Source organism: Typopeltis vanoorti, chromosome 20, assembly GCF_054136105.1.
Source record: "Typopeltis vanoorti isolate ZY-2024b chromosome 20, IOZ_Tvanoo_1.0, whole genome shotgun sequence".
NCBI classification, from domain to species: Eukaryota; Metazoa; Arthropoda; class Arachnida; order Uropygi; family Thelyphonidae; genus Typopeltis; species Typopeltis vanoorti.
The window spans coordinates 24,111,123-24,132,825 of record NC_143568.1 but is presented as its reverse complement, the minus strand read 5'-3'; the positions used below and the strand labels follow the sequence as shown (position 1 = coordinate 24,132,825).

The 21,703-nt window shown below is 37.1% G+C and overlaps 1 protein-coding gene across 1 annotated transcript in view; it reads right to left on the bottom strand.

The window, feature by feature from the left end:
* LOC150095284 (laminin subunit alpha-1-like) overlaps window positions 1-21,703 on the bottom strand; it is a 1,249,242-nt gene that overhangs the window by 902,298 nt on the left and 325,241 nt on the right. The gene's annotated exons all lie outside the window — the stretch shown is intronic.

Below are 21,703 nucleotides of genomic sequence, written 5' to 3'. Positions count from 1 at the left end.
CGCCATCCTCTTTCAAACGTGCACTCGTGACATAATCGGTACTAGCACTTTCTGTCATCAACTTCATATTCGCATTCATCAATTCCTCGTTCAGGTCACATTTCGCACACACCCTTCTTCCATCCGCACTAAACATCCACAAATCATTTACGTAGTCGAAGGAATACATATAACAGACCTCACACTTAACGAACCGACTGAAATCCAAATTAAAATCCTGGAATGACAATGCCGCCGCCATTTTTTTTTTTTTTTTCTCTGCAGGTTACTAGGTTTAATATTAACGTTTTCGTATTTAGTTTAAGCAAGAAAAAAAAAAACCCCACACTAATAATATCGGTAGCGTACAACGTTTACAGCCGCTCTTACTTAAACAATTACGCATATATACTTAATTATTCCTAGTAAAACTTATCTGAATCAGGAGCTCTTCAAAACACGTTCGTAGCGCTTGACCCATTAGCGCCCCCCTATAGAATCACTCAATCCTGTAGCACTTCTGAATGTCAATGCTACGTTCACCTCTATCATACTGATTCAGAACTTCCAACTTTACTGCTGAAGAATGGGACACTGGTCTTTGTTCACATTCTTCTTTTCACTTACCGTATATTATCGCATATAATGCGAAAAATTTATGGTCTAAAGTTATGGGTTCGCATTATATGTGGATCTGAAAAAATATAACCTCTTATTAGACTTGCACACATAATATATACTACCTAATGCCTATACAACCAAATCTACTTGACCTACTCGCATTCGGCGACCAAGTGCATCGTATCTGCGCATAAAGCCAGTAATGTAAGTAGTGCTAATATCCCGCCCCCTTGGCAGGATATTAGCACAGTTATATCGGTTTAACCACAGTTCATTTTAAATATTATTCATTAAACAAACCTAGCCTGAAAATGAGTCAACAGAAACGTAAACGTTCATCTTTTGAAGCAGGATTTAAATTGCGTGTCATGCAGTTTGCAGAAGAACATAATAACAGTGTTGCTATGAGAGAATTTGGTGTAGCAGAGAGTAATATTAGACTTTGGCATAAGCAAAAAAGACAGTCTTGAAAAAATACCCAAAACGAAATGTGCCCGTCGTGGAGATGTAACATCCTTTCCAGAACTTGAAGAAGAGCTAAATTAATGGATTTTGATGCAACGACAAGATGGCATTATAGTAACAAGAAATGCAATTCGTTTTCGAGCTCTACAACTCAAGAATGGTAAATTCAAGGACACACCAGGTATTTCATCTTTTCTTGCTTCGCCTGGGTGGTGCAACAGATTTATGGAATGCAAAGCATTAACATTACGACACCGAACAAAAATTGCACAGAGGTTACCAAAGCAGCTTGAAGAAAAAGTGGAGTCCTTTGATAAATTTATCATAAAATTATGGAAGTGTCATGGATATGAACGTTCCTAAATAGGCAATATGGATGAGATGCCCATGTACTTTGATATGCCTGGGAATCAGTTGGTGAGAGTGTCCTCATAGAAACAACGGGACATGAAAAAATGCATTTTACCATTGTTCTAGCATGCATGGCAGACAGAACCAAATTAAAGTCGACAGTGATATTTAAAATGAAGACAATTCCGAAGCATATAAAATTTCCACCAGGTGTCTTTGTTTGCACCAATCAGAAAGGTTGGATGGATGAAGAAGGTGTACAATTGTGGCTGGATCAAGTATGGAACATACGTCAAGGCAGCTTGTTACTTCAACAAAGCATGCTAGTCTGGGATATGTTCTGGGCGCATTTAACGGAGGCAAGCAAAGAGAAAGCACGTGAGCTACGTACAGACCTAGCAGTCATACCGGGTGGTCTAACTTCCGTTTTGCAGCCGCTTGATGTCAGCTTGATTAAGCTGTTTAAAGATCACTTACATGAAAAATGGAGAGAATGGATGTCATCTGGTTTGGTGAAGATGACAAAGGATGGGAATTTTCAGAAACCTGAGATCACCCTAGTCACCAGCTAGGTTAAAGAAGCTTGGGATTCGATACCATCTGAAATGATTCAATGCTCATTTCTTAAATGTGGAATAAGTAATTCAATGGATGGATCCAAAGATGACATCATATACGAAAGTGAGGATGATGCACAACAAAATGGAGAGCATGATGACGATGACGACAACTGCTACACTGATGATGCAATGCCTACAGATGAATTTATAATGAAATGTTTGATGACTCAAAAGATGAAGAATTTGAAGGATTTTGACATTTTGTTTTAATATAAGTATTTCTTTCGTTAATTCGTATTGTATTTTGACATTTTGTTTTAAAATAAATATTTCATTTGTTAATTCGTATTGTTTTATTTATAATGTTAGGGATCAAGATTAACAGATAGCATGATATGTGGACATGGCATTTTAGGGCTAGTTTTCAAACAAAATTTCTAGTTCGCATTATACATGGATCGCATTATACGCGAAATTACACAGTAGTCTACTTTATTTTTTTCTGTTGCCAGACATCTTACTCAAAGGATGCAGAAGTTTTTTTTTAATGATATAAATAATACTGTCTATATCAGTTGTTGTTTATGCATTACTGTGTAAATCTGTGAAGCCATAATGATTGCATTTCGCAGATTACATTTCACAGAAGCCATACCATTTCACAGATTGAGACAATAACAGAAGGAAAAGGGTGAATAATATATTTATTAGCCATATGTTTCAACCTGAAAATTACAAGTCATCAGCAGCATCAGGAGGTTAAATACAAAGCAGAACACAAATAATGGATTATTTTAAACAGTAAGAGTTACAAACTTTTTTTTACCTTGGGTATAATATACGTTAAAGATAGCAAGCTATTTTATATATATAAACTTGGTTTTAATCCTATTTCCCAAGTAAGCAAACAGACATGTAAGTCAAGTTTGCACCTGCACGTAGTGCAAGTCTGGGCAAATCCGCACGTAGTGCAAGTCTGGGCAAATCCACACGTAGTGTAAGTCTGGGCAAATCCACACGTAGTGCAAGTCTGAGACAACTCATGGTAAAGGTGGAATAAGATCTGATCACTATTCTTAGCATTTAACCCTAATGCAAAGCACATCTCCTTCCAGAGATGTATGATGCTATGCATTAAAGGCAAGGGCCACTATCCAGACGAGTTTCAACCTTTATTGAGGTCTCATCAGTGGGAGCCAGGCTTAGAAATACCAAGGTTTAAGTAATACAGAGCTTATAAATTTTACCAAAACAAGTTGCCATAAGGAGCTTTGACCTTATTAAGTAAAAATCTCAGGATGAGAGATAGATGCAGAAAGTTTTTTTTTACCTTGGGTATAATATACGTTAAAGATACCAAGCTATTTTATATATATAAACCTGGTTTTAATCCTACTTTCCAAGTAAGCAAACAGACAAGTAAGTCAAGTTTGCACCTGCACGTAGTGCAAGTCTGGACAACTCTGCATGTAGTGCAAGTCTGAGGCAACTCGTGGTAAAGGTGAAATAAGCTCTGATCACTATTCTTGGAATTTACCCCTAATGCAAAGCTGATCTCCTTGCGGAGATGTATGATGCTATGCATTAAAGCTCTGTGTTACTTAAACCTTGGTATTTCTAAGCCTAGCTCCCAATGATGAGACCTCAATAAAGGTTGAAACAGGTCTGGGTAGTGGCCCTTGCCTTTAATGCATAGCATCATACATCTCCAGAAGGAGATGTGCTTTGAATCAGGGGTAAATACTAAGAATAGTGATCAGAGCTCGTTCCACCTTTACCACGAGTTACCTCAGACTTGCACTACGTGCAGAGTCACTCAGATTTGCACTATGTGAGGAGTTGCCCAGACTTGCACTACGTGCAGGTGCAAACTTGAGTTACTTGTCTGTTTGCTTACTTGGGAAATAGGATTAAAACCAAGTTTATATATATAAAATAGCTTGTTGTCTTTAATGTATATTATACCCAAGGTAAAAAAACTTTCTACATCTATCTCTCATCCTCAGATTTTTACTTATTTGAACACCCCTAAGTTTTATACAATGCTGGCTTAGACTTGTAATTTAGTGAATAAAACTGTGAAATAGAAAATGTGCATTTTGAAAAACATACCTTGAAATTATATTTAAGATGAAACTGCAGTACTTCGTGCTTCTATCTTGACAACTCTGATAATTTAACTGAGACAATACTATTTATGGATAAATTACTTTAAAGAAGGAAAGTGTAAACAAAAAACAAAAAAAAAAAAAATGGTATCGTGTGATAAATTACATAGGTCAGAAATGAATTAAACATGATAAACTGTAAAAGCATAAAGTAAAGGCTAAAAATACATGGGAAAATAATTAAAAATTCCAGAAAAAGATAAATAACATGGAGAAATAATGTAAAACACTAAGAAAGGATTAAATAAAAATGATATCTCATAATTACAGTGTATGAGTGGTTTTGACACAGAATTGTCTTCAGAAATATGGAGAGTGCTCCAGTGTGAGGGAAAGAAATGGGAGATGAAAAGTGAAAAAGTTGGCAGAGTTCAATTACATGGCTACATCGAACTGCTAATCAATTTTTATTGGCTGAAACTTGGGGGCAATTTTAATATCGTGGAGCTTCCAGTTCTATGAAATCACACAGGAGTGATGGATGTTTATAGAGTTGCTGTCACTTCTTATAGCTATATTTTCTGAAATCTATAACTTGATTTGTTATTTTGAAAGTCTAGTATCGTGGCTAGAATAAGAATGGGACAAATCTATAAACTTTCTAAATTTAACTTTAATCAGATCAAACGACCATACAAGAACAAAAATATTGCATAAACCTACACACAAAGATTGATAACTACCTGCATTTCAAACTCCTACCATCCAAACTCTATGAAAAAAAAAAAAAATGAGTCACCCTTTCACAATTCATTAATGCATACAACTTCTCAACAACTAACAATACACATCTTAAAAAAATTAAAAAAATTAACATAGATTTTTGAAAAACTGAGAATATCCAACACAGTTGATAAATTATATTAACTTAACAGCTGGGATTCAGTTAATCACACCATCCATCAAAGAAGATTTTCCTTCATGTAACATAGTAAAATTATGGAAAGACTTTTATTAGGATTATATTGATCAAGTGTATATAATAAACAATTAAGTTATACCAACTAGTTTCAGTTATGTACCCTGAAGATACCAACTAAGTCTGTTGGCATCTTCAGGGTACATAACTGATGTAAGGCACTAAAAAGTAAAAAACTGTTACAAACTATAATTAACCAATTCCAATTATATTAAACAAAGAACAGAGCACGTACAATACATTCATAGAGCGTGGATGATACCACTTGTTGTTATTTAGGAACGTTCTATAGTTGGCACTATAATTCAGTTCTGGCAAGTTGAAGGATCTGATAAGGGTCTTCCAGATCACGGGCAAGATTAGGTCCTTGGTTGTTCCTGTTAAGGTTTTGTATACAACGGGCAACTGTTGTGGCCTCCTTAAAAATTCGGGAGCAGAAGTCCTCCTCCATGTAAGGAATTGTGCTTCTATCCCACTCTATGGTATGGTTCGTTCTTGAGAAATGAAAAGCTAACCCCGATTTTTATTATCTGTTATTATTGACGTCACCAATGTGTTCTTTTTACCTAATTTCAAGGCTCCTTGAAGTTTGGCCGATGTAATTCAAGCCGCACAAGCATGGTATGTTATAAACTCCAGCATATTTGGAGAAAGGATGGCTATCTTTTGGAGATCTTAAGAATTGTCTAATTGTTTCTGTGAGTTTAAAGGCCACTCTTATTTTATGTGGTCTAAGGAGTCTAGCAATCTTATTGGCCAAACTTCAAGGAGCCTTGAAATTAGGCAAAAAGAACACATTGGTGACATGAATAATAACAGAGAAGAAAAATTGGGGTTAGCTTTTCATTTCTCAAGAACGAACCATACCATAGAGTGGGATAGAAGCACAATTCCTTACATGGAGGAGGACTTTCACTCCCGAATTTTTAAGGAGGCCACAACAGTTGCCCGCTGTACACAAAACCTTAACAGTAACCAAGGACTAATCTTGCCCGTGATCTGGAAGACCCTTATCAGATCCTTCAACTTGCCAGAACTGAATTATAGTGCCAACTATAGAACGTTCCTAAATAACAATAAGTGATATCATCCACGCTCTATGAATGTATTGTACGCGCTCTGTTCTTTGTTTAATATAATTGGAATCGGTTGATTATAGTTTGTAACAGTTTTTTACTTTTTAGTGCCTTACATCAGTTATGTACCCTGAAGATGCCAACAGACTTAGTTGGTGAAACTAGTTGGTATAACTTAGTTGTTTATTATATACACTTGATCAATATAATCCCAATAAAAGTCTTTCCAGAACTTTTTGGTCAAGAAAATTAAATGTTTTTTTAACATGAATAGAATCCATGGGGAAACCAAAAGGAAGGTATGCTGTTTTGAATTCCTTAAATGTAAAAAAGCCAAACTATTAAATCACCTCACCTTTTTGAAAAGATGTAGAGATAACAAGATTATTCCAAAGTTTCTATTTTTAAAACAAAAATTCCATTCAAGACGAGCAAAACATATTTATTTTAAAACATCTTTGGCACTTCTACAAGAACGGATACAGCATACCAGATTTCTTTTAAGCCAAATAGATTTAGACTGTTATCAGATTTATGACGATATTTCTAGTACTTTAGATCAAGATATATGGTCGCATTTGGATAGAATGGTCACTACGAGCTATGATAAAGCCTTTACAACAAGCAAACGAAACCAAATCAAAAAATTTAATGATCTTTATACAAAACATTTTAAGTCAAAACCTTCTCTACCAGACAACAAAGTTATTTTTAATTTATCGGATCATGTATTAACAAAACCAGAGATCAATATACTTAAAAAAGGGTTCAATTTTGCGATAACACCTCATAATGTCCTTAAAGTGGATATCATCTGTAATGTAGAAAAGGTAGGCTCGTCGTTACCGGAACCCATAGCTAATGATATTAGATTAAAAAGTAGTATCATCCTCTCATCTTCCAGAACTCCTAACAAAAACATCACTACTCTGGAAAAAAGAACATTGTATAGTTTGAAGAAAAAGAAAGACATTATCATGTTGAAGGCAGATAAGGGAAATTCAACAGTGATTTTAAACACCAGTGATTACGAAGATAAGATTAACAGCTTATTGTCGGATACATCAACCTACCATGTCCTAGTCACAGACCCAACACTAAAGAACCACAATGATACCAACGATCTAATACGTCATATGGAGAACTCGTCTATAGACTTAAAACGAAGATTGAAATCCATGCATCCACTAACACCAAGACTATATGGCGCTCCTAAGGTACACAAAAATGGAATACCACTACGCCCAATTGTGGATGGAATCAATTCGCCAACTTATCTGTTATCTAAACACCTGGCAGGCCTCCTCGAACCTCACATCCATAATTCGGACACTTATATACAAAATTTGCAACATTTCGTTGAAAAACTGAACAACATCTCTATCTCCAATATGGATTTACTCGCCAGCCTGGATGTTACATCTCTATTCACTAACATCCCTGTGGAGGAAGTCATCAACATTTTAGGAAGTTTGCTCCCACAAGACATTACTTCTCTGTTCCGTCATATTTTAACATCAAACTTTTTCTTATGGAATAAAACCATATATCAACAATTGACTGGCCTTGCAATGGGTAGCCCCCTCTCTCCATCTTGTGCTGATCTCTTTATGGAGGATTTTGAAAGTAAAATCTTAAATCAAACAGACCCTAAACCCACAGTATGGTGGAGATATGTGGATGATATTTTTATCGTTTGGAACCACACAAAAAAGGACCTGTTCGACTTTCTTAATAAAATCAACTCTCTACACCACACAATCAAATTTACTCTAGAACTTGAAGATGATAACCAATTATCATTTCTGGACACTTTAATTAAGAAGCTTCCGAATGGTGGTATCAACCTCTCAGTTTACCGCAAACCTACCAATACAGGACGTTATTTACATTTCACTTCCTCACACCACATTTCTCAGAAACTTAGTATAGTACACATGTTGAAGAACTGTGCCTCTCTCCTTACAACAGATCAACAAGACCTCCAGGAAGAACTATCCCTGATATCCACCAACCTTACCATGAATGGATTTCCTCGAAGACTCGTCCACAAGATACTTTTCTCTGAACCCCGACAAAGACAACAAGATGATGTACGTTATATTTCTACCATCGTCATTCCATACTTAGGAATAGTTTCCAATAAGATTGCTAGACCACATAAAATAAGAGTGGCCTTTAAACCCACAGAAACAATTAGACAATTCTTAAGATCTCCAAAAGATAGCCATCCTTTCTCCAAATATGCTGGAGTTTATAACATACCATGATTGTGCGGCTTGAATAACATTGGCCAAACTTCAAGGAGCCTTGAAATTAGGCAAGAAGAACACATTGGTGACGTCAATAATAACAGAGAAGAAAAATCGAGGTTAGCTTTTCATTTCTCAAGAACGAACCATACCATAGAGTGGGATAGAAGCACAATTCCTTACATGGAGGAGGACTTTCACTCCCGAATTTTTAAGGAGGCCACAACAGTTGCCCGTTGTATACAAAACCTTAACAGGAACCAAGGACTAATCTTGCCCGTGATCTGGAAGACCCTTATCAGATCCTTCAACTTGCCAGAACTGAATTATAGTGCCAACTATAGAACGTTCCTAAATAACAACAAGTGATATCATCCACGCTCTATGAATGTATTGTACGTGCTCTGTTCTTTGTTTAATATAATTGGAATCGGTTGATTATAGTTTGTAAGTAACAGTTTTTTACTTTTTAATGCCTTACATCAGTTATGTACCCTGAAGATGCCAACAGACTTAGTTGGTGAAACTAGTTGGTATAACTTAGTTGTTTATTATATACACTTGATCAATATAATCCCAATAAAAGTCTTTCCAGAACTTTTTGGTCAAGAAAATTAAACGTTTTTTAACATGAATGGTAAAATTATCCTATATTCAGAATATATAAGGTTTTTAACTATATTTTTAAGCATATGGACTACAAATTAGTGCTTACTACTAGGAGCAAACTGACTACCTTGCTAAAGGCCACCAAAATTCATACATGTAAAGAAATATTTGAATGCCGCAATGTAATACAGATTCCCATGTCAACCAGATTGTAATGTCATCTATACAGGCTCGACCGTTAGATCTTTATGGTCATGCCTGCCAGGACATTTTCACAACCGTAATATTCCTATTTCCAAGTGCTAAGCAATAGTAATAAAAATAAAAATAATAAAAACCAAAATAATAATAACAAACCAAAATAAAGTCATCTAAACAACATTCCTCAAATTGAGAAAGCCACCATCATAGACTTTCAAAATGATGAAATCAAGTTATGGATTAATTGGAATAATGTGGCGCTAGTGTCCTTGGTAAATGTGGCGGTCGAGTTTAGCTAGTCTAGAAAACGTGTTTTTAAAATTAAATATATTGTGGCTTTTTGTCACAAATTGTGCTAAAATTGTGCATCGGTTAGAAACAAGTGTCCTTCAGTGGTATTATTGTTTAGAACTGTGGTGTATATATTGTATTTTCACTGCCGTTTGTATCACTATATCAACGTGTAAAGATGGCGTCCAACAAGAAACGTACGTCAGCGGCGCGCAGGACTTCTACTACTACACGAAAGGCTGGCTCAGCGTTAGATTTTTCGCAATGGATGCGTTGCGGTAACTGCTACATGTATGCACCGAAAAATGTGAAGGATCTGTGGTCGGTCTGGCAAAATGAAAAGAAAGAAAATGTCGACGTATGTGAGAAGTGTCGGGATAGGCTGGAGCGTTTAGGAATGGAAGCTGACATCGGGACCGTAGCGGAAGAACTTCGGCGGGAGTTTATGAAAATGAAAAATGACCTTCATCTTCTTCATGAGGAAGTGGAAGTGATCGGTAAGGAGATACTGGAAGTTAAAGCTGAGTTTAATGTGTTAAACAGAGAAATTAGGACTATAGAGATTACTTTAGCTGAAGTAACTAGAACAGGATTACATATGGGTGAGTCTTTGGTGAATGATTCAGTAATAAATAGTATGGGAGTGATTGGGAGTCAACATAATAAAACCACAAGTAGCCAAGAAGAAATGAGATGTAGTGAGAGTGGGGGGGGGTAAGTAATAGAGAGTTGAGTAATGAAGCTGGGAGAGTCATGCTGAATAGTGTAGAGAATGAGTCCATGAGTGTGAACTTGAATGAAGTTAATAGTGGTAAAATATATGGTGATTCTATGATTAAGGGTATGGAGAGTGGTATGCATGAGGAGTGCTTGGCTGATGGTACAATAGAAAGAGTGGCTTTAGCAATAAAGAGAGGGCATGAAACAGACAAGATGATAGTTATGGTGGGTACGAATGACCTGAGAGGTAGTATAAATCGGGTAGGAAAAGATTTAAGAACATTATTAGATATTGTGAAGAGGAAAAGTGTCAATGGGAGAATAGTGTGTGTGCTGCCTCGTTTTGAAAATTACGAGTTAAGTAGACGAGCAATGATAATGAATGATATGATTGCAAGAATGTGCAGAAAAAGAGGTCTGGAGTTTGTTGATGTTTGGAGTGTGTTTGAAGGAAAAAGGCAGTTGTATGCTAGAGATGGACTGCATCTTAACATGGAAGGACATAAGAGATTGAAGAAGTTATTGTTTTCTGAACAGGTTGAAGTTATTGGGCAGGGAAACTAATATTGAAAAGGTTGAGTGTAAGAGAGAGAAACTTTAGCACTGATTGTGTATTTATTGATCCTTATAGGCAGAATAAATTGCAGAAGAGAGGGGAAAAAAATCGGCATAGGACTACGGTAGTTAGTGACTTATATATCAGTTCTAAAGCCGGTACAAGATCTAGAGGGAATCTGCAATTTTTGTATACCAATGCTAGAAGCATTCGAAATAAGAGAGAAGAATTTTTGGCATTAGTCAGTGAAATCTCACCAAAAGTTGTAGGCATTAGTGAAACTTGGCTGTCAGCAGAAGATGTGGTCACTGGAATTGAATGTGATGGGTACAGTATTTTCAGGGAGGATAGAGAAGATAGAACAGGAGGAGGAGTACTGTTGATGATAGCTGATGTGTTGCAGCCAAAGAAAGTAGTATATCATGATGATAGACATGTGAATGAGAGTTCATTTGAGGCAGTCTGGTGCGAAATAGTGACCAACGCAACCAAATATACAGTTGGATGCTGCTATAGGCCAGGGAGTACAGGGGGAGATATTGAATTCATGCATCAGCAACTTAGTGCAATGAGTGAAGGCTTAGTGATTATTATGGGGGATTTTAATTATGGTGATATCAATTGGAAGGAGGAAATATCACGTAGCAAAAAGGAAATGGAGTTCATACATCTGCTACGAGATAATTACTTGAAACAGCACGTAACTGAAGGGACACGTGGTGTGAGAGTGTTGGACCTGGTTATTGGTTCAGAGGTTATATGCTTAAGTAAGGTGTCCTCGTTACCTCCAGTTGGTGAAAGCGATCATGTGGTATTGACTTGGGAGGTTGCAAAATCTGTGGATTTTTCTATTAAGAAGGGGGTATGTACGAAACTACAGGTTAGGCAATTATAACAAGCTTCGGAGTGAGCTTGCAGCCATCCCATGGCAGAACATATTGCAAGGGAAAGATGTTAGCAGTGCTTGGGATAAAATCAGCGGGTATCTGAGGAAAGCAATATCAGATTGTGTCCCCATGGTCATTAGGTCAAACAAGGCAGGCATTAGATGGATGAGCAGTAGTATCAAGCTTGAACTACAAAAAAAGAAAATGTTATGGAGAATTTACAAGGAGAAGGGCGATCAGGACACCCATGAGCAGTACAAGGCTCAAGCTAGGAAGGTTACCAGCATAGTAAGAAAAGCTAAATCAGATTATGAGAAGACCTTAGCCAAAGAGATCAAGGGTAATCCCAAAGAGTTCTTCCGCTATGTGGCAAGTAAGAGGAAGAATGACTTCGGAAGGATAACCTTAGTGGGTGCTGATGGTATTGAGGTGACAAAATCAGATGTAATAGTCGAGTTACTGAGTGATCACTTCTCAAAAGTCTATCACCCAAGTGAGGATATCTCTATACCTATAGCAATACCTAATGTGAGAATTGAAGCTAAAGAATCAGAGGTATTAAATATATTGCGAAACTTAAATGCAAACACTGCGGTAGGCTTAGATGGAATATCAGCTCGGGTGTTGCGTGAATGTGCAAATGAATTGTCAACCCCTCTTACCTGGATATTTAATTTAAGTTTGAACTCGGGTATGGTCCCTAGGGAGTGGAAGTTAGGCAAAGTGGTTCCTTTGCATAAGGGTGGCTCTAAAACTGCAGTATTGAATTACAGACCAATCACCATCTCAGGAGTAGTGGTAAAAGTATTGGAAAAGTTGGTTAAAGACAAAATTCAAGAATGGGTGGATCAGGATATGATACTCTATAGAGGCCAACATGGTTTTGTTAAAGGTAGATCCTGCCTTAGCAATCTATTAACTATCCATAATAGAATAACATCAGAGTTGGACAAAGGAACTGGCTACACAGTGGTACTTCTGGATTTTGCTAAGGCTTTTGACAGGATACCCCATAGAACACTGTTACGCAAATTGGAGCAGATGGGAATGGATATTAAATTGGTGATATGGATAGGAGAATGGCTCAGCGAGAGATACCATAAGGTGGTGTATGGAGGAGCCGAGTCCAGAATGAGGCAGGTGACCAGTGGTGTGCCTCAGGGCTCTGTGCTTGGGCCAATGTTGTTTAATTTGTATATAAATGATATAGGAAACGGCTTAAAGGGAGATATTCAGTTGTTTGCTGATGATGCAAAGTTGTGTAGTGCAATAAAAAATCAAGCTGATGTTGAAAGTTTGCAGGAGGATTTAAATAAGCTGGTAAAATGGGCAAAAGAAAATGGATGTCAGTTCAATGTGGAAAAGTGTAAAGTCTTGCATTTTGGGATTAAAAGATTACCAGCTGTGTACTACATCGATGGAAAGGTACTCCAAGAGATTGATGAGGCTAGGGACTTAGGGGTATTGGTAGATAAGGAGATGAAGTTCAGAGGACACATTGCTAAGGTGTCCAAGATTGCACATAGGATTACTTGGTTGTTGAGGAACACACTGACATCCAGAGATAAAGAGGTTATTATTCCCCTTTATAAAGCATTGATACTTCCACATTTGGATTACTGTGCTCAGGTCTGGTCACCTGGATTCCTTGGAGATGAGGAGGCTGTGGAGAGGGTTCAGAGAAGAGTGACCAAGTTGGTGAGTGATATAAAAAATGCTCCCTACATTGATAGATTGAGAGCTTGTGGATTGCAGAGATTGGTTGATAGGCGAAGAAGAGGGGATATGATAGAAACATTCAAATTACTAAAAGGTTTTTATAGGATTGATGCAGGGGAAATGTTTCAACTGTGTGATAGTGATGGAAGAACAAGAGGTCATCTCTGGAAATTAAAGAAGAGTGTGGTTAACAAAGGTGTCAGAACAAGGTTTTTTGCCTGGAGGGTGGTGAATGAGTGGAATTCATTGCCTGACTTTGTTGTGAGCTCTTCATCTGTAAATGAATTCAAGAAGAGATATGACAGATATTGTTTTGCTAGCTTGGGTCTCCCGCGATGAGTCTACTGACTCCATGGAGATACCCGTAATAATAATAATAATAATAATAATAATAATAATAATAATTATCCTTTTCTAGTATTTTTAATTAATTTTCCAGTGTATTTTTCATTTGTGTACTTGACAGTTTATACTTTTGCAGTTTATCATGTTTAATTCATTTCTGACTTATGCTTTTATGGTTTTTCACAGTTTCCTTCTTAAGTCTTTAAAATAATTTATCCATAACAGAATTGTCTCAATTAAATTATCAGGTTTATGAAGACAGCAGCATGAAATACTGCAGTTCCACCTTCAAAATAATTTCAAGGTATGTTTTTCAAAATGCACATTATCTATTTCATAACAGTTTTATTCACTAAATCACAGGTCTACGCCAGTGCATTCAAAACTCAGGGTTACTCCTAAACAAAATAAACATGCTATATTATATAGAATTTGAAATTAGATGAGCCAGAAATCAGAGAAATATAAAGAAATAGTATATTTCTTCTGCATCATGCTATGAAATCCTCTATGTACCTATTGATTTCTATAGTATCCCCTTATTTCTACCTATAGCCAAAATTTTATAAATTCATAAAGCATGAAACTATCCTCATAAGCAGTTCCACAGATCTTTTTTACTTTTTTTCCAATATTCTTTGGAATACTTCTACGGAGTCTTTTATACTATCCTTTCTTCCAGACAACAATCACTAGGATCCAACATCCTGTCACCGTGTTTGATGTACAATGTGATCCATGGACATCCAGAATGAGTGATCCTGATGGTCTTGCACTCCTTTGGCCTCTGCTTCAGCAAGAGGTGTTCCTGGATAAATTGGTCAGGATCAATCGGCTAGTGGGCTTGCATGCAAGGGTAAACACCAATTCTGGTGTTGCAGTAAATCTCTCACTCCATGGTCTGGGGTTGGGATCCTCCAAGGCTTGCTGTGGTGCTGTAGCTTATAGCATCCAGAGTAGCCCTGGCATTCCACTCCTGAGTACAGTCATTGCTTGTTGGTCAGTGGGTGTCCATGTATGGCTCCGTGGTGGGTGGGGAGCTCTGGCACTGAACCAAAAACCCTTTGAGCATCAATTCTTCATCCTCAAATATTTCAGGGGCCCTAACAAAGTCCCAACCAAGTACTGATACCATAGATACAGTGTTTGGTAACAGAAGTAAGAAACAAAAGATATATGATACTAGTAAAAATGTACCATTGTTTTTGATCATCCATGTAAAGGTGAAAAGGCAATAGGGAAAATGTAACCTTTCTTTATTCAAAGGGTTTAAGACTGGCAGGATCTCTCAAAACTGTTAAGAAATTACATTCTGGTGGTTATATCCTTGTGGAAACATCGTGTCAGCAACATTCTGAGAAACTACTGGGAGCAACATCAATGAGTAGAATACCAATCACAGTAACATCTCATAAAACTCTTGTAGAAGAGTGATATCAGAATGGAATCTCCTTGATGTTCCAGAATGGGAGATATGTTCAGAGCTTAAAGATCAGGGTGTGACGAGTGTGAGACGCATCCTGATACGTGGGGATGGTCACCTGGTTCCAACCAGGAACATCATCCTTACTTTTGATACACCTAAGTCTTCAACATCTGTAAAAGCAGGGTATCTCAACTGTTTTGTTAGAGTGTACATCATACACTAATTCACTAAGATGCTTTAAATGTCAGAAATATGAGCATTCCCAAGCTGCCTGTCCTGGCTCTACCACCTATGCCTGATGTGGTAATAAAGAGCATGACAACAAATCTTGCTCTGCAAAAAAGCTAAATGTGTCAAATGTCAGCAAGATCATCCAGCTTACTCTCATGCATGTCAGAAGTGGAAAGATAAAAAAAGATATACAAAAAATTAAAACAGAAAAAATATATCATATCAGGATGCAAATGGAAGTTAACCACTGGTATCTCAAAATAGGTACACCTATTTTGAGATCCTCTTATGCTGAGAAGGGGGCAGCTAAGAAAATGTCAACAGCATCTCAAGCACATGTCTATTCCACCATCTGATAATTTTACCATACCTGAACTTTATGATCATGAACTTCACTGTTGAGTGCATCAATCGCATGACCTATGGTCTTCTTCCAGAGACAGCTCCAGAAATGGTTCCTTTCGATGAGAATCCATTTGTCAAAAAAATTATGGCAAATATATCACTTAAAGATAAACCACCAGACCCACAAAAAAAAATACATGCTTTGGTATCCACTGAAAGTAAATTAAACTTGCTAAACTGATCCTGACACATCAGATGTATTGAATTACCAGAGGAAGCAATGAATATTGGCTATCCATATTTCCCCAAAACAACTGATAAACATAATCTGACAAAGATAAGCCCTCTGCTTCTAGAAACCTAGAAGAGTGTATAAAGCCAAAAACAATAAGAAAATGCTTGCAATGGAAATGTCATGAGTTTCACCAGAATATCAATAATATCCAGATTTTGTTACAGAAAAAAAAAAAAAAAAATCTTTCTGTTTCTGTCTACAGGAAACATACCTAAGACCTAATGAGGATTACCTTAAGAAATTTCACTGTTGTATGCAAGGACAGAGATGGTGATGGTCCTGCTCACTGAAGAGTAGTTATCCTAGTGGGCAGCTATACTCCTTTCCATCATGTCCAGCTTAACACTGCTCTGGAAGCAGTAGCGATTTGCCTATCCATGGGATTTCTTATTACAGTATGTTCAATTTATTTACCACCAAGTGCTGCGTTAAATGAAATCAATTTTGACAACCTTATCTTGCAACTGCTTGAACCCATATTTCTTATGGGTGACTTTAATGGTCACAATACTCTGTGGGGTAGTGCCAAGACAAATAGATGAGGTCAAATCACTGAAAAAATCCTTGACAATAATGGTCTCTCCCTTTTGAATAATAGACTCAATATTTTCTTCCATATGCCTATCCACTCATATTCTGCAATTGATCTTCCAATCTCTTCTCCTTTCATTCTTCCACTGCTCATGTGGGACACGAAAGAGAACATATATAGAAATGATCACTTTCCTGTTCCTTGCACAACGTCTTCACAGGAACCATAGTACATGGATGACCATATGGAAAATGGACCGGGCTGACTGGAACATTTTTTCCCATCTTTCAAAATTTAATGCTGATACAGTCAGTCAAACACCTATCAATGAAGCAATAAGTATGTAACAGAGAACATCATCATCTTGATTTCCACTCTATCCAAAGACTAGGTGGAATAATACCAGAATACCAGACAGCCAAAAAAAAAAAAAAAATCAACACAGCGCATGGAGTGTATTTCGTAGATACCTCACACATCAAACTTAATAGCTTTTAAGCATGCTCAGACCAAAGCACTTTATGCGAGCTGTCAGAGTCAAAAACTATCTTCAATCCAATTTACCTCATCAATTAATCTAATGACCAGTGCAAAAATTGTATGGAATAAAATCTGGAAAATAAAAGGCAGATATAGAACACACTGTTTATCTACCTTAGTCCATAATGTAAGTGTTACTGCTGATCCCAAAGCAATAGCATATGCTTTGGGAGAAAATTTTGCTAGAATCTCAACATCAGCTTCATATCCTCTTGAATTTTTAATATTGAAAGAGCAGCAAGAGAAACAAAGGCTAACTTTTTCTACCAATGGGATTGAGCCATACAATCAGCCATTGGTTATGAAGGAACCAAAAAGAACTCTTTTACTGCCTCACCGTGGTGCAGTAGGACCTGATAACATCCATTATGAAATGACAAAACCTCTACCATCATCTTTTATGGATCTTCTTCTCTTAATATATGACTTTCATCGTTCAACTTTAGACCATTTGATCTGTTTAGAAATTTGTATAGGAGATGCATTCCTGAAGCAAGAACATCTGGTTTCAGTTTTCTTTGACATAGAAAAAGCTTATGACACAGCCTGGAGATATGACAAAATAAAAGACCTCTATAATCTCTATAACCTAGGTCTCAGAGGACACCTTCCTCTATTTATTAAAAACTTTCTGTCTGGGTGAACTTTCAAAGTCAGAGTGGGAAGTACGCTATCTCTACCATATCATCAAGAACAGAGTGTTCCCCAAGATTCTGTCTTAAGTGTAACACTTTTTTGCTATCATAGTTAACTCAACCACTGAAGAGCTTCCTCCCACTGTATATAATGCTCTATATGTTGATAACTTTGCAATTTACTGTTACTCTTATAGCATGATATTAACTGAAAGACAACTTCAGCAAGAAATTTATCATGTTTCTCTATGGCCTCTTAGTAATGGGTTCAGGTTTCAACAGAACAAAATGTCTGTGTACACTTCTGTTAAAAGGCACTCTCTTCACCAAAATCCTGAATTAAGAATAGGATGAACTGTTATTCCAGTAGCAACAGAAGCCAAATTCTTGGAACTCATCTTTGACAGAAAACTTACATTCCTTGCACACATTCATCAACTAAGAGAAAAGTGTAAGAGAACATTGAATCTCCTTTGTACTCTGTCCTCTAATGAATGACAGATTGCAAGATTGGTTGGATCGATCCATTAGCAGGGTATACAGATAGCTACTAGTGCCTTTCACACATCACCCACTCAGTGTTTATTTGGAAGCAAATTAAACAACTCTGTCACTTAGACAAAAAAAGTCGTCTCTTAATTATGCCCTAAAGAAAAAGTCTCTTCCAGATCATCCTACATGAACTAGTCTCTTTTCTCTGCGTTGGGAAGCTCAATATCACACACACATCAGATTGCCATACATCATTTTGGTATGCATGTTAAAGATGCTATGCAAGCTGTGGGTATGAATGTTCACAACACTGCTTACACCAAACATAACAGCATCCTTCCATACCAGCTTTGCACTCAATCCTGCAACCTTTCACTTTGTCAACTATAGAAGTCTCATACTCCATCATCTGTCTAACTGTAATTGTCTAATGTACATAGAGCAGCCCACTCTGATTCTTGTCCATCTATCCATGTCCGCAAGGAGATGTACTTTGCATTATGGGAGATACTCGTTTCAGACAAGTGATGAGAGCTTAGTCCATCTTAGTCCACAAGTTGCCTCAGTCCTGAAGATACCTCAAGCATAAATTTTGTTTGCTTACACTTGGATAAAGGATTAAACTAAATTTATTATATTTCTTCATGTACTGTTTGACAATATCATTTACAAACTACAGACTGTTTATAAGATCAAAGCTAATTGCTCAGTGGCATCATGGCAGGAAGCATTTACAAACAAATTATATGACATTAAGACTGAAATCCAGCACTGGCATTCTAGTTAACATAGAAAGAGAAGAGAGGAAGTTGTTCTTGCTAGGCTCCGCATAGGTCAGAATCATCTTATACATTCGTATTTACTGATGACCCTCCTGTGTGTGAAAAATGCAATGTGCATCTCTATTTGTCATGTGCTGGCAGTCTGTTGGACTGCCAGCACATTACATGAGAAAGGAATGAAATTTTACCTATCTAGCCAAGCCATATACACTGAGGCAGATGTTATCAGACTAAGACAGATTGCATGACATTGTAATCTTCTACAAAGAATTAATTTTTACAAACACATTTGATTTTATTTAATTTTATATGACATTAATATAAAATATATAAATAAAATTATATGCAGTATATATAATTCTATTTATATATACTGCATTTTTTAACTTAAGTTTTGTACATAAATATTATTTTACTAGTTTATCTTTTAATTTTTACTATTTAAGTACTGCTGTAGCCCTTGACCTTGTGCATAGCTCTAACCTTTGCTGTAATTTTATTTATATGTAGATACTGCATTGCTTGGCTTGGTTTTTGTACATGCATATTGTTTAGTAGTCTATTTTTGATTATTTATGTACTGCCGTAATTTTACTTATATGTAGATACTGAATTTCTTAACTTAATTTTTCTACATCAATGAGTAAATATTATGTATCTTTGACTAATTGTGTATTGCTGCAATCTTTGACCTTGTGTACTGCTGAAACCTTTGCTATGGCACAGTTGCTGTTCTTGTGCCAATAAATCTTAAACCAACCTACCAACAGATCTTTCTCCAGCATTGACCTGGCTTTTCAATAAAAGTTGGGCTGTGGGAAAGGTACCCAGGGAATGGAAGGAAGGTAAGATAGTACCACTGCATAAGGGTGGTAGCAGACTGGAAGTTCTAATTATAGGCTTGTTTGTGTGTCATCAGTAGTTGTTAAGGTCTTGGAGAAATTAGTGAGGGACTATATACAGCATTGGGCAGATGAGGGTAATGTTATCTGTGAGAATCAACATGCATTTGTTAAGGGGTGCTCTGGCTTTAGTAATATCATTGCCTTTTATAATAAAGTGACAACAGCAGTTGATGAGGGAAAGGCATATACTGACATTTATTTGGATTTTGCAAAGGTGTTTGACAGGGTGCAACATGATAAGCAGATATTTAAGTTGCAGTACATGGGTTTAAATGTCGGGTTAGTCAAATGGATTTAGGATTGGCTGACTGATAGGTATCAGAGAGTTGTGTATGGTGGGGCAATATCAAGGAAGCAGAAGGTTACAAGTGGAGGGTTCCACAGGGATCAGTACTGGGACCTGTATTGTTCAACCTTTATATCAATGATATTGTCAATGGATTGCAAGGGGACATTTAGTTGTTTGCAGATGATGTGAAGCTGGGAAGGGTTATCAGAAATAGTGCAGATGTAGCAGCCCTGCAAGAGGATTTGAATAAACTAGACAGATAGGCAAATGAATGGGGGGGGGGGGGTCGGTTCAATGCAGCAAAATGTAAAGTCTTGAGTTTTGGGATCCATCGATGGGAAGATGCATACTCGATTGGAGGAGCTGTACTGGAGGAGGTAGGGGAGACAAGAGATCTGGGGGTGATGATTGATAGAAAACTGAAATTCAGGGAGCATATTGCAAAAGTGGTGAGGGTAACTCAGAGTATTGCTGCAATATTGAGAAGGATGCTGACCTGCAGAGATAAAAGAGTTATCGTTCCATTGTATAAGGCCCTTATCAGACCACACTTAAGACTATTGTTCTCATATTTGGTCCCCAGGATTTGAAGGGAATAAAGTGACTGCGGAAAGGGTACAGAGGCAGATAACAAAGATGGTTTAACGAAGGACTATACAATATGAGTATGAGGATCGACTGAGGGAAGAATGTGGACTACAGAGTTTTGTGGATAGATGAAGGAGGTGATATGATCAAGACTTTTAAACTGTTGAGAGGCAGTTACAGGGTAGACATTGGAGAGGTCTTTCACTTGGTGAAACGACGGGAAGGAGCGATGACAAGGGGCCATCCCTGGAAGTTACGAAAGGAGGTTGTGCACAAGAGGGTGAGGAGTGGTTTCTTTGCGTGGAGGGTGGTTGGACCTTGGAATGCATTGCCTGAGAGAGTGGTTGGAGCAGGAACAGTCAATGGGTTCAAGGAGTAGTATGATAAGCTTTGTGTTTCCTAAAAACGACCTCCCACAATGAGTCTTTTGACTCCATGGAGGCCTGGATAATAGTAATAATAATAATAATTACCCAACTCTCAATTCTCTTCATGAATTACTCAAGAAATCAAGCTAACCAAATCAGTACAGAGTAGTCAGACGTAATTGTATTCAAGCTTTTTAAGAGTGATAATAACTCCCTGATCTCTACTTTTCAGTGTATTCTGCAATTTCTGTAAGTCTTTCATCCAAAAGAAGGATAGAAGGATTAGTAGTAGTAGTAGTTAGGGGTGATGTAATTAAGATACATTAGTATGATGGTGGTTTAAAGTAAAATGTGAAAAAAAAACTTTTCATAGAATGAAGGATGACAAGAGACAAATGGGAATTCTTGGAAACTGTTTAAGCAGGATGTGAGCAGGGGTGTGAGTAGTGGGATCATTTCTATAGAGGGTGACTGAATGAAATGCCTGAGAATGGAAACGTGTAGAAATGATCATGGTTTGTTGATCTTCATGTATGAACAGTATAATAACAACAAC